Below are 12070 nucleotides of genomic sequence, written 5' to 3'. Positions count from 1 at the left end.
GGCGGCCGGTGTAATTGAACGCCGTGTCTCCCTCAGCCTCGTTGTGGAGCTGAGCTGGGGGTGTGAGCAGACACACGAACGTGAAGGTGCCCACTACAATAAAGTCTTTCCCTTCCCCAAGCCTAGAATTTTCTCATTATTTTGTCTCGTTAAAGCTTCACACTGCAGCCCTAGTAGGGTACAAATGTAAACGTCACCCCGCAACACGTTTCCGTTGGTCTGTAGTCTAAATGAAGTGTAATTGTGTACACTGGGGCTGATGGTCTATTCCAGTCTTTTGAAAGTGTGTGTGTGGTCGCACTCATTCACATCTTAATGGGGTGGGTTGCTGGTGTGTGTGTGTGTGAGGCAATCAGAAATGAACTTTTTTACATTTAGAAGCAATATTTGCCCCCTGGAATACATTTTCTTTGCCTTTTTTAAGGTTTATTACTTTTCAAGCCACGTAAAACATAGAGTGCTGTTCATTTAGGTCAAATACTTCAACAGAATCAATTTTATGCAATGCATTTTCCGTCCATACCATAATGGCTGTTAATTATAAAAATCAAATCAACAACAAATGGGTCAATAACATTAAATTCACTTTTTGCCTGGATGTATAAGGCAATGTAATAAAACAAAAATGCATTAAAATGCAATTCATAAAATGACTTGATCTGCTATGAATAAGTTAAATGTGTAGTTAAATATATAGTTTAATATGTAGGCTAATGTAACTTAAAAAGAAAAAATATATATATTTTCTGAAATTCTTGAAAAAAATTGTTTTGGAAAAAGTCATTGTTTAATATTTTATTATTACGAAAAACATAAATTTTGTTTTAAAATACAATTAATATTTGAAAACATCTGTCTACCATTTCAATGTAAACATCCCTTTTGACACTTAAGTATTCAGGATTCAAAGAAAGTATACTTCTGTACTTGATGGTTGCACCACTTGATATTTAAATCAAACCGTTTGTAGAAAATGGTGCAGAAGTTATTAAAAAGTGGTTTCCTATATCCCTCTGTAACTGTCAATGGTTCTGAAGGGCTGTTCATTACAAAGCATTATGTTTTCTTGCAGAAATGTAGTACCTTTAATGGATTGCATGCTTTTCAATGCATGTTTAGTTTAACCTTACTTGTGTTTCATTCTAGACCCATGGCCAGATAGGTGAATACAACCACTAATGAATTATGTCAGATGTTCAATAACATATTAATTCATTATAGTGGCCTTTTTTCACATTTTGAATATCTTTTTCCACCACTCTTTTTCCACCTGTGTAAATTAAAAAAGGAACATAATCCATATCTTCCAGCGTCAATTTGTAATTTATGAAAGCTGCAGTAGTCTTTCTACCTAACTGTTGTCCGCTGCATGCAGTAAGCATCAGCCCACCTACAGTAATTGTGCAGCAGTTTACCGTTTCAACCTTTAACTATCTCCTGGTGAGTGGGTTTCGAGAGCCTAATGTGCTGAACTCAAACTTTAATTAACCGTTTATTTTAGCGAGCTGGTAATTTAATTATATCTGCTTATGTAACATTTCCACATTTTAAACATTTTAAAAGTTTTCCATAGATGTTACTACAGTAGATTAGGCACCAAATATATGCACAGTAAAAAGAAAAATAAATACTTCAGCTAATGTCTGAATCTGATCCCAATCACATCTGCTGTTTTTTTTTTTTATTATTAAGTTCAACAGCACTAGAGAAGCAAACACTGGAATAACAATTATTCGATTTTTACTAAAAAACAGTTGTATATGAAAAACAATTTCCGGCATATTGTGCTTTTTTTAGTTCTCTTTACAGATCACTCCTTGTATTTAACCCTACTGCCCTAAACAGCTGGTTGCGGTCTATGTTGGTGGTCTAACGGCGGTCCATTACCGCTGGCATAAAGCAACATGGCACTCCATGTTTCTTCCAGTATGTACACACAGCCACTGAGAAAAAAGCATCCAGATAAATGTAGGTTAGGTGACGTTACTTCTTAGTGGGCATTGTGACACATCATCATCGGCCTACTTTTTTTCAGCCCCTGCTATTTTTTATTCCTTATGTGTTCCCTCCCCCTTCTCATTCTCTGTCCATCCATCCACCCTGGTACCCTGGCAGCTTCATGCGCACTGGAGCATAGACTACGGGGCAAGGCCAGTCTGTAATGAGTCAGGTCGGGCAGAGATCATCCTCATTCTGAGGCCTTTCTTACATCCTTCTATTTTGCCATCCATCTATCCATCCATTCGTCCCTCGGGCTGCATACCGAGTAGCACATCATCCGCTGAGATGATACAGCAGACAGGAAGTGGAAAGGGGAAGGGGGGTTAGCATGAGGGAATGCAATGCCCTTACTTAGTGGCTCCCAAGGCCTAATGGTTTTTACTGGTCGGTGTAGAGGTGAAGATGTTGAGAGGCAGATGTGTGGATGGTATTATATTACATTTGGGAGGGATTCTACTTGGAGATTCAGGAGCAGGCCAAGCTTCCTTATAGCTCCTATTAAACCGTGTAGGTTTCTATTGTTGCTAAGCATATTGCGTCAGAGGATGACAACTCAAGGCTGTATATAAAATACTGTTTTGTGACCTCAGTCTTTAAGGGGTTGTGAGGGGAGTCCAGAAAACTACATTTAGAGGTCTCCTCAAGGCCATTCTTGTTTTCAGCACCTGTGTTTGCACTGTGTTTTCTAATAAAGGACAAAAATGTAAGATTTTTTAAGGCTACACTATAGGTTGCTGTTTGAACAAATGCCTCTTTAAGGAATTTCTGGATAAAATGGATGGTTTGTTTCCATGTGCATCCAATGTTTAGATTGGTCACTGACTCCTAATCTGTTCTGTTAATGAAGCATGATGCTAAACTGGCACTTTGTGGGCCTTCATATGGTGGCTATATAAAATTGCTGAGGCGTAGCAATTATTTGACCCTTCCTATATCTCTTATTACAAACCAGTTTTCATTATTGTATTGTAATGGACAAAACTCCAAAATTATCAAGGAATAGCAGTTCAATAACACAGCAGTTCACAACAAGAAACAGTTTCATGCACTGAATCTTAAAAGTCTTTCAAAAGTCTTTGCCATTTTAGAATAGTAATAATGAGAAAGTCATGACTCCAAAAGGAATAGCTGTTCTTGTTAGAAATAGCTTCATAATTGAATAGTGCTGTTGACACGTCCTGAATAATGATTTCCAAAAAATTGCAAACCTTCCAGGCAATTGAACTTGTCATCTACCTTGTCCATAGTACACTTTCATTTAACTGCAAAGGAAGACAGCAACACAATTATTGTCACAATTTGATGGATATTAATGCAAACGTGTTTCTGAGAGACTTTGATGTGATAAATCACAGAGCGATGTTTCAGAGCTGCTATTTCAGCAGTGACGAAGGACGCTTGATGCTTCTGCAAGTGTGTATTTTAAATAAACTTTCTCCATTCAACCTGTCCACTGTGGTTGTACATAATTGACCATAATTGAACACTCTGTAATTACCATGCAGTTGTTATGAAATAACAATCAGCAGGCATTGATCTTGATGTCTCGTCTAAGTATTGGCATGCTTGCATACCGAATGATGGACTGACTCATATGAAGGTGTAATCAAAAGACAAGCGCCATTACTGCTCTTAACTGTCAATGCTAATAACAGTCATTCACCCAACTGTGATTCATGAGATGACCTTTCAGGCAGGACACACGGTTATACCCAACTTTAAATACACACCCAGCATGCCTTGAGCTGAATTTCCATTCACTCTCAGCAGTGCTGGAGATAGCAGTTGGCACCACCTGGGTGCAAGGCCAGTGAATCTCTCTATACTGTATATCTGTAGAGTTGAGCAGATGGAGTCTGAAGAGAGGGAGCATAAATAAAGAATACAAGAGAGATGGTGAATGTACTGTTGGAAAAAAGTGAATTTCTTTGCTCCATAGGAGCTACCCGAGGGTCTGTCGAGGGAGCTAAAATCGCAAATTCGCATGCAGGTCTTGCAGTAGAGACCGGCTCCCAGGGCTGCTAAGAAAGCCCAGGCTTCGCACCACGTCTGCCTGAGCACAATGTGATTCACGGCCCTGTGGCAGCACTTCAAGTCTCACGGGGCAATCAAAGGCAATATGATTACTGCTTCAATCAGAGCGCTTTAGTGGCCATTACACTTCTTGTATGCGTAGCCAAATAAAAATCCAGTGGCGGTGTACTTCCTCTTAGCAGCCAATAAGCTGCTGAGGGACAGATACCGAAAAGCCAAGGAGAAAATCAAGAGAAAGTGAAAAACAACAAAAGGGATATGTGCTACTCAGGGAGAAGACCAAAATATTCAAAGGAATTTCAGGATCACCATGACTAGACGAGGCTATTGACTTTGTGTGACAGTCCTTTGAGTTTTTTATGAACAATACTGAAGACATTCCTGCCTCATACGCCGTTTCTGCCTTAATAGGAACAAAAGCAAAGACACTCGAGGACGTCCTTTGTCCTACAAACAGATTAATTCTTGTGGTTTCTGAAGCACTTTCCAACAAGGTGAAGGTTTATTTACTGTATGTTGGAGTTTCATAGCATAGACCCTTTCTAGTGGGCAAGCAAGAAGCTGATAATTGTAAATCATGACATGATCCTTTTTTTCTTTCTTAGAAAGGCATTCGACTACTGTCAGATGTTGTCATGAGAGTTCTCTCAACAGTGACATGTTCACAAAATATATATAAAATAGTCAGTACTATTTTCACTCTTGTTTGGCACTGCTGGAGTGTAGAAAACAGTCCCTATGAGACCCACTGCTCTAGACAGTGTAGTCACGCATCCTCTGCTGTGTCAGAAATGGCCGGCAATAATTTTGTCTTTATTTGGCTTCCCCGTCTAAGGCTTGTCAAGTACCCTGATGTTCAATGAATCAAAATGACAACTAGCGGCAACTGTGAAACTCGGAGGCACAGCAGGGTTTTGTGCTGTGTTCTGCTGTTAGGCCTAGAAACATCCACTGCTGAGTCAGCCACTAACCCAAACGCATCATGACAACTCATGACACCATTGTGTGCCTCTGTACCTTTTAACCTCTGAAAGTTTTAAATGTACTTACTGTCTGTGATGACTCAAAGTAATCTCCCCAAGGCCTTAAATCCATTAATGAACGCTCCATTATGAATCATGTTTGGTAGGATGAAATCACCTGAAAATGAAATTCTGTCATCATTTACTCACCCTCTTTTCCTTCCAAACTCAGATGGCTTCTTTTGTAAAACATAGAAGAAATTTTAGGTCTTTTCTTGCAATTATTATGAAATGGGACTTAAAATAGGATGCAAAGACCCATAAAAGTATAAGAATATTCATATGACTCATCCGTCTTATGATAGTAGCTTTGTGTGCAGAACAGACCAAAATCACTGAGTTGAGAATGAAAAGTGGATCGATTCAATAAACAAATCATTCTGACGGGTCTTTCTGAAATAATCTAATTTAAAAGAATGATTCATACATTATTCTCATGAACTTGGGCTTGAAGTGCTAGAGTGGATTTTTAGTTAATGACTGAAATTTAAGTCTGTTTGTCACACAAACCTGTTGCATGACACGGAATATAGCTCTAAAGTCACAAGGACACTTTAATAACACTAATGTGATGTTTTGTTATTTTGTCCACATACACTTGTATTATTTAAAAAAAAAAAGAGTGACCAGGATGTTCAATAACTCACCTCGAGTTATTATAAGAATCATAAGTTCAGAAACAGGGCTCCTTGCAATGTTTGCTTCTGTGCTGAAAAGGACAATTAAGTAAAGAACACAAAGGCCCCAAGCCTCTGAATCACTAGACTGGGAGATCAATAAATGTACCAGTACAACCTCTGAAAGAGACAAGACAAAGGCCTGATGTTACACAAGAACAGTGCAGCATTTTGTTAACTGAATAAGCAATTATTGAGAAAAAAAATAATTCAGAAAGTTAAAAAATCATACTACTTGTCCTCAGAAAATTTGTAGTTCAACCAGTAAATTCTTATCAAGTCAACTGCACATTTCTTGATAAATTATCAATGCATTTATCATTTCATTCTCTCATATATAGTTTTAAATTATACTTTCTATTAATTAACTCGTTGCCTTTTGATCTTCGTGGCTTCTTGGTGCAAAAAAATAAAATAAAATCAGCTCTTTCAAACAAACGCAAGTACCAAAGAATTCAATAGCCTTCATTTTGCTCACATAAAACTCACAGTTCTCTTTGATATTCTTTACAGATGAATCCTTTACATGCTCTGTGAGACTTTGTCCGAGTATGTGATTGTTTTAGCAAACAAGTGATGCAGAGAGAGCACTTTTTAATAAGACACAAGCACTGCAAGCACTACAAACATCAATTCTCAGAAGACCACCTGAATACAAAATGGTTGTTTATGCCCTGGTGACAAACAGAGAACAGTTCTTTAAAATAAGAAAAGTGTTAAACAGTAAGTCTCATATTGCTTTGATTCTTAGATATTTCATTGAGAATTTGTCTGCATTTTCATGTTCATCTTGGTACAGAAAGTCTTTCTGCCTCACATACAGAATAAATATCCACTTCAACATATATTTCCAACTCAAAAAGCTGTTAGCCAACAGAGACGTTGCTATCGGTTTTGGAGACATTAAAGACCAAATTATTAAATAAAATATGATCACACATGGCCTGCGGTCCTTAAATTTCAAACCCAATTAAATCACCAGCTTTGGAAAACAGCTTTCTCAGAGGTCTTACTGTCAACATTAGGGCTTCATTGGGTGCTTGGTTAATCAAATGCGAATTAAATTAAGCTCTTTAATTAGCTAAATGTGTTGAGAATAAGAGTGGGTTGGCCAAGAATTAGTCTAATTAGGCAAGGCCGAAATCTACTGGAAAGGACATGACAATGTCAAGTAACAAATTACAGAGAACATGATTTTCTACCACCTCTGTTTATTGCATGACACTAAATTTGTGGCTGTATCTTAAATCTGGACATATAAATTATTAAATGAGATGTTTTGTTCACTTCTCAATTATGATTAAACTAGCAGTCTCTATTTAGCCACAGACCTTTTGTGACAAGAGTCCACTGAAGGCGAGCGTAGTGATGAACGCAAGTGCAGTTTATTTACAATGGTGAGAGCCAAAATACAAACAATCCAAACGAAGACTTGACATGAAACAGACTTGGCGTGGAACAGACTTGGCGTGGAACAGACTTGGCGTGGCATGAACAGACTAGACTCACCGACAGCAGGTAGCAACATTAATACACGACAAGAACTAAAGGCGAGGACATGGCTACTTATAACAAACAATGAGGGTCACATGACAAGAACAAACCAATGGGCACAAGACACATGACTTAGGACAACCAATCAGAACATGACACATTGAACAAGGGAACCAATAGAAAGGAGACATTAGGGCAAGGGAAGCATGACACAAACAGGAACTGAGACTAACCTTCAAAATAAAAGACATGAAAACAAGAACATGAAACAAAACCCAAAACAGACCTTACATTTTCCCCCCTCTAAGGGTGGCTCCAGACGCCCTAACAAAACAAAAAACAGAACCCCAACAGTCCAGGAGGGTGGTGGGGCGGAGGCAGAACAGAAGGAGTCCAGGGGGCGGGATGGACGGCCAGGCCCGTGAAGGGGAACATGTCCTGGAGCGTGGAGCAAAGGCGGAACAGACAGAACAGGGAGCCATGGCGGAGCAGGCGGAGCAGGGAGCCATGGAGGAGCAGGCGGAAAAGTGGGCCATGGCGGACCAGGCAGAGCAGGAGCCTCAGTGGGCATGGCATGACAGACCGTGAGTTCAGGAATGGCCTCAGTGGCCATGACAGGACAGACCGTGAGTTCAGGAATGGCCTCCGTGGCCGTGACAGGACAGACTGTGAGTTCAGGAACGGCCTCCGTGACAGGACAGACCGTGAGTTCAGGAACGGCCTCTGTGGCCGTGACAGGAGAGACTGTGAGTTCATGAATGGGCGCCACCACTCGCAGCGGAAGCTGTCACCTCTGGTGGTTCTGCAGCGGACGCCGCCACCTCTGGAGGCACTGGAGCAGATTCATGGACAGAAGAGGCCTCAGGCGCAGACTCGTGGACAGGAGAGGCCTCAGGAGCAGATTCGTGGACAGGAGAGGCCTAAGGAGTGCAGTATGAAGCCCAAACGCTCAAAATGGCGACTTCCTTTACAGGAAGGGCAGCAGAGGGTGGCAGGACCTCTAAGATGGCGGGGCTTGAGAGCGCTGATGCCACCGGGATGCCTGCAGCTCTTACCGACAACAGTGATAAGTCCATTACACTAGCTATCAGTTTTCTCCGTCTTGGCCCAAGCTCCGCATCCGCAGGAATTATAGCCCCCCCCCAAAAAAAATCCCTTGGGGAAATCTTGGCCACAGCCGTGACTTGGCAAGGCAATCTTGGCCAGGGAATCAGGCGTGGCGGCCATCTTGCGATGAGGCTCAGGCGTGGCAGCCATCTTGGCCAGGGACTCAGGCGTGGCGGCCATCTTGCGATGAGGCTCAGGCGTGGCAGCCATCTTGGCCAGGGACTCAGGCGTGGGGGCCATCTTGCGATGATGAGTGATGAGTGAGCAGGCTTTGGGGAAGTGTCATGTTCCTCCTCCATGACACCCACAGTGAAAGCAGATCCACTCAACCGCAATGCAAAGTCTATATACTGTTCCAGTGTGGGGTATTGCGTGGCATTAACTGTGAAATATTCCTTTCCAAGCCAAAACGGAAAATGTCATTGAAACCCACCTGGTCACACAGTTCACAAAATTACGCCACATAATTCTCAATGGCCCGGTTGCCTTGTCGAAGGCTAATCAAAGAAATTGCTGGGTCCATAGTAAAGGTTGTGTATTCTGTAACAATAGTCCACTGAGGCACTGATGAACCCAAGTGCAGTTTATTTACAATGGGGAGATCCAAAATACAAACAATCCAAACGAAGACTTGACATGAAACAGATTTAGCCTGGAACAGACTTGGCATGGCATGAACAGACTAGACGTGGCATGAAACAAACTAGATTCACTGACAGCAGGTAACAACATTAATACACGACAAGAACTAAAGGCAAACTAATATTGTTATTTTTAGCCTTGTTTTTATAGCAACAGTGGAACGAAGGTAAGTATTGGTTAGAGAGAGAAGAAATAGAATAAAGAACTGGACCTGTTTCTTCCACACATGTCTATGTCCATGTCTATGATGGACTTGTCCCTGCACTGACCACTAAGCCATTGCTCCAAGGTTTAGTTGAAAGTCACATAACTGATATATCATTTGTTAAATCCTTTCAGAATAAGTGTATATTTTGGTATCTCACCACTGTTCAGGGCTCTGTTCTTGTTGAAGATTGTTAATCAGTGTCATGTATATGTTCTCCATCAACTTGAGGTCTCGGAGCAGGTGGTGAGGTCAAAGAGGTTGTGCTGGAAGGTGCTTTAAACCTTGCATTACATCCCCTTTGGGAGCCTTTGGGGTATTCCACTGTGCTCGGTTTTTACGGCATTAATTAATCAGAGAGCACCCCTGCAATGAGGTAACACACTCATACACCTATACACTCGCACTCGCTCCTCCGGGCAACATCCCTTGAGGGCTCTGAGTTATTTCTCACTGTGAATCAGGAGGCAGACAGAGAGGCCCTAAAGAGAGCACTGGTGATGAAGAGCTAGATCAGACATTGTGATAGACAGACTCAAGGAGGATGATGGAGGAGTGAAGAGACACTAAGAATACATGACCTTGTATAAATGCCCTTTGCATTTAATTTAGCAGCTGTTGACCAATCAGAAATTGAGAGGCTCTTGACAAGTACGTGGTGATGGGTCAAACATTGAGGACACATGTAGCATCTGTAAAGGCCTTGTAAATTTGTCGGAATGAATATTTTAGGTCAGTGCCGTATATCAGTTTGATTAATGCTGCTGTAACAATGGCTCTAATAATGGTAGTACTTCAGATGTGGATATAAAATACTTTGACTAAGCAGCTGTCGGAAGCAACATGGTGTCCATATTAAAAAGCAGAATTTGAAGCTGTGGGTATAATTTTACTTGTAAATGTGGAGGAAATATGAAGACAAACAAACAAACTGTTGAGTCTATGTATGTCTGTCTGTCTTTCCTTCATAAAGTCAGCTCTGGTAAACAGTTTAACAAAGGTGAAGTGTGTAGTAATGTGGATGTTATGCATTCTCTTTAGTCCAGCTTAAATGAATAGTTAAACAAAAATGATGAAAATAACATCTTAAATTTCAGTTTCTTTCTCAGTGTGAAATCACACACTTTCTATTTAATAAAACAGAATAAGGGTGATGAAATGAGCCATGTTGCCATTTCACAGTCATCTGTGTGCTTGTTTGAGATAGTGAGGATAAAGTAGACGATAATGTCTATGTATAGGAGCCTGTAGTAATGAAGCGCTCTCTTGAGACTTTGCCTTGAGGCTCTTTGTATTGAGTAAAGAACATCTTTGCTATTGCAATGTATTCACTGCTGACATCCAATGTGGCCCATGAATTACAATGTTTTTTTTTTCAGGTAATGCGTCTGTTACTTGACTAGCAATTTATGTTGAGTGTTGGGCCAGGAAATTAAATGTAATTTTAATGTTAAGTGCAACAAGGGGTGGCCACTTCTTGAGTAGAACGCAATTACCTCAATTCAGTTCAAGTCATTAATGGTCCATAGATTGCAGCCCTTTCAAAACAAGAGGTCATTTAATTTCCAGATTGCATGTAGCAGAAAATTGGGGGGAAATTTTGAGAAAGCAATTGAGAGCAGAAAAGGGGAGAGAGTTTATGTTGTAGGACAGAATGCTGGCTGACTTTTTAATACTGAAAATAAAAAGAAAGGACAGTTACAATTTGATAATCAATTACGGTTCCCAGGGGTTCATTGTGAGCAGAAGGTTCATCATTAAATTCCATTTATGCCTATTCAACCTTGTTGTCATTCAACTCCACAGAGCCATTGCTGCCTGTGTAATTAAATGATTTTTGAGCCTCAAATTACAATTAACCCAATTTTAGGGACATATTTATCTAACCTTTAATTTGATTTAAATTCACATTAAATCATACTAGGAGTTTTTTGTGGTTTTTACTTTACGTGTTAGCTTTTATGAAAATTATTTGCAAAAGCATTGCTAGCAAATACAATTTTTTACAATGCACAGTTTTTATTATATGAGAAATCAGATAAAAAAATGTATTGATGACTCTTCTATCCTCAGACTAACCATCAGTGTTGGGAAAAGTTACTTTTAAAAGTACTGCATTACAATATTGCATTACTCTATAAAAACACTTTTAATGGAAAGTAATTCATTACATTCATTTTGCGTTACTTTTTGTCACCTGGTCTGGGCGTCCTAATTTGTTTTTTAATAAAAAAAGTTGTTTTTTTAACTGTAAAGGTCCTTTTACACCAAAAGTGATATTAATAAGCCTCAGGTTGAAGCAAATGCCTCTTCTTCTGCACCTCACTCCCAGTTTCTTTCAACACAGCGACAGGAGAGGAGTCAGAGAATAACTGGAAAAAAGTAACTTGCATTAGTTATTTGGAAAAGTAACTATTTTTATAACTACAATATTTTGTTTTTTGAGATTGTGTCAAAGCAGCTTTACAGTGTGTCAATAACGCAAACAAAATTCAATTCTGCTGTACAGCAACTCTAAAAACAGGACAATAGCAAACAGTCAATATTTCAAGTTAAAGTCAGTTCATTGTTGATTCAGTGATGTTATCATTCAGCTCAGTTCAGTTCAGTTCTCTTCCAATTGTGTCTGTGCAATCAAGTTGATAGTATTGCCAAAATTAAGTTTAATGTGTTACTTTACTAGTTACTTAAAAAAGTAATCTGATTACGTACATCGCATTACTCAAAATCTGCTAACAACAGCAAATATCATGGTGGCTGTGCCTTAGCTATTTACTAGGGAAAAAACAATCTGACAAAAGTTTACTTGCTATCTAGTGCCTGCATAAGCAGCTGCATTCACAGACAACAGAGTGGATATTTCCTGTCTCAACTTCCTGTTTGAAAAG

The sequence above is a fragment of the Barbus barbus genome, assembly GCF_936440315.1.
Source record: "Barbus barbus genome assembly, chromosome: 39".
NCBI lineage: Eukaryota > Metazoa > Chordata > Actinopteri > Cypriniformes > Cyprinidae > Barbus > Barbus barbus.
Note: the sequence above shows the minus strand (reverse complement) of the source record.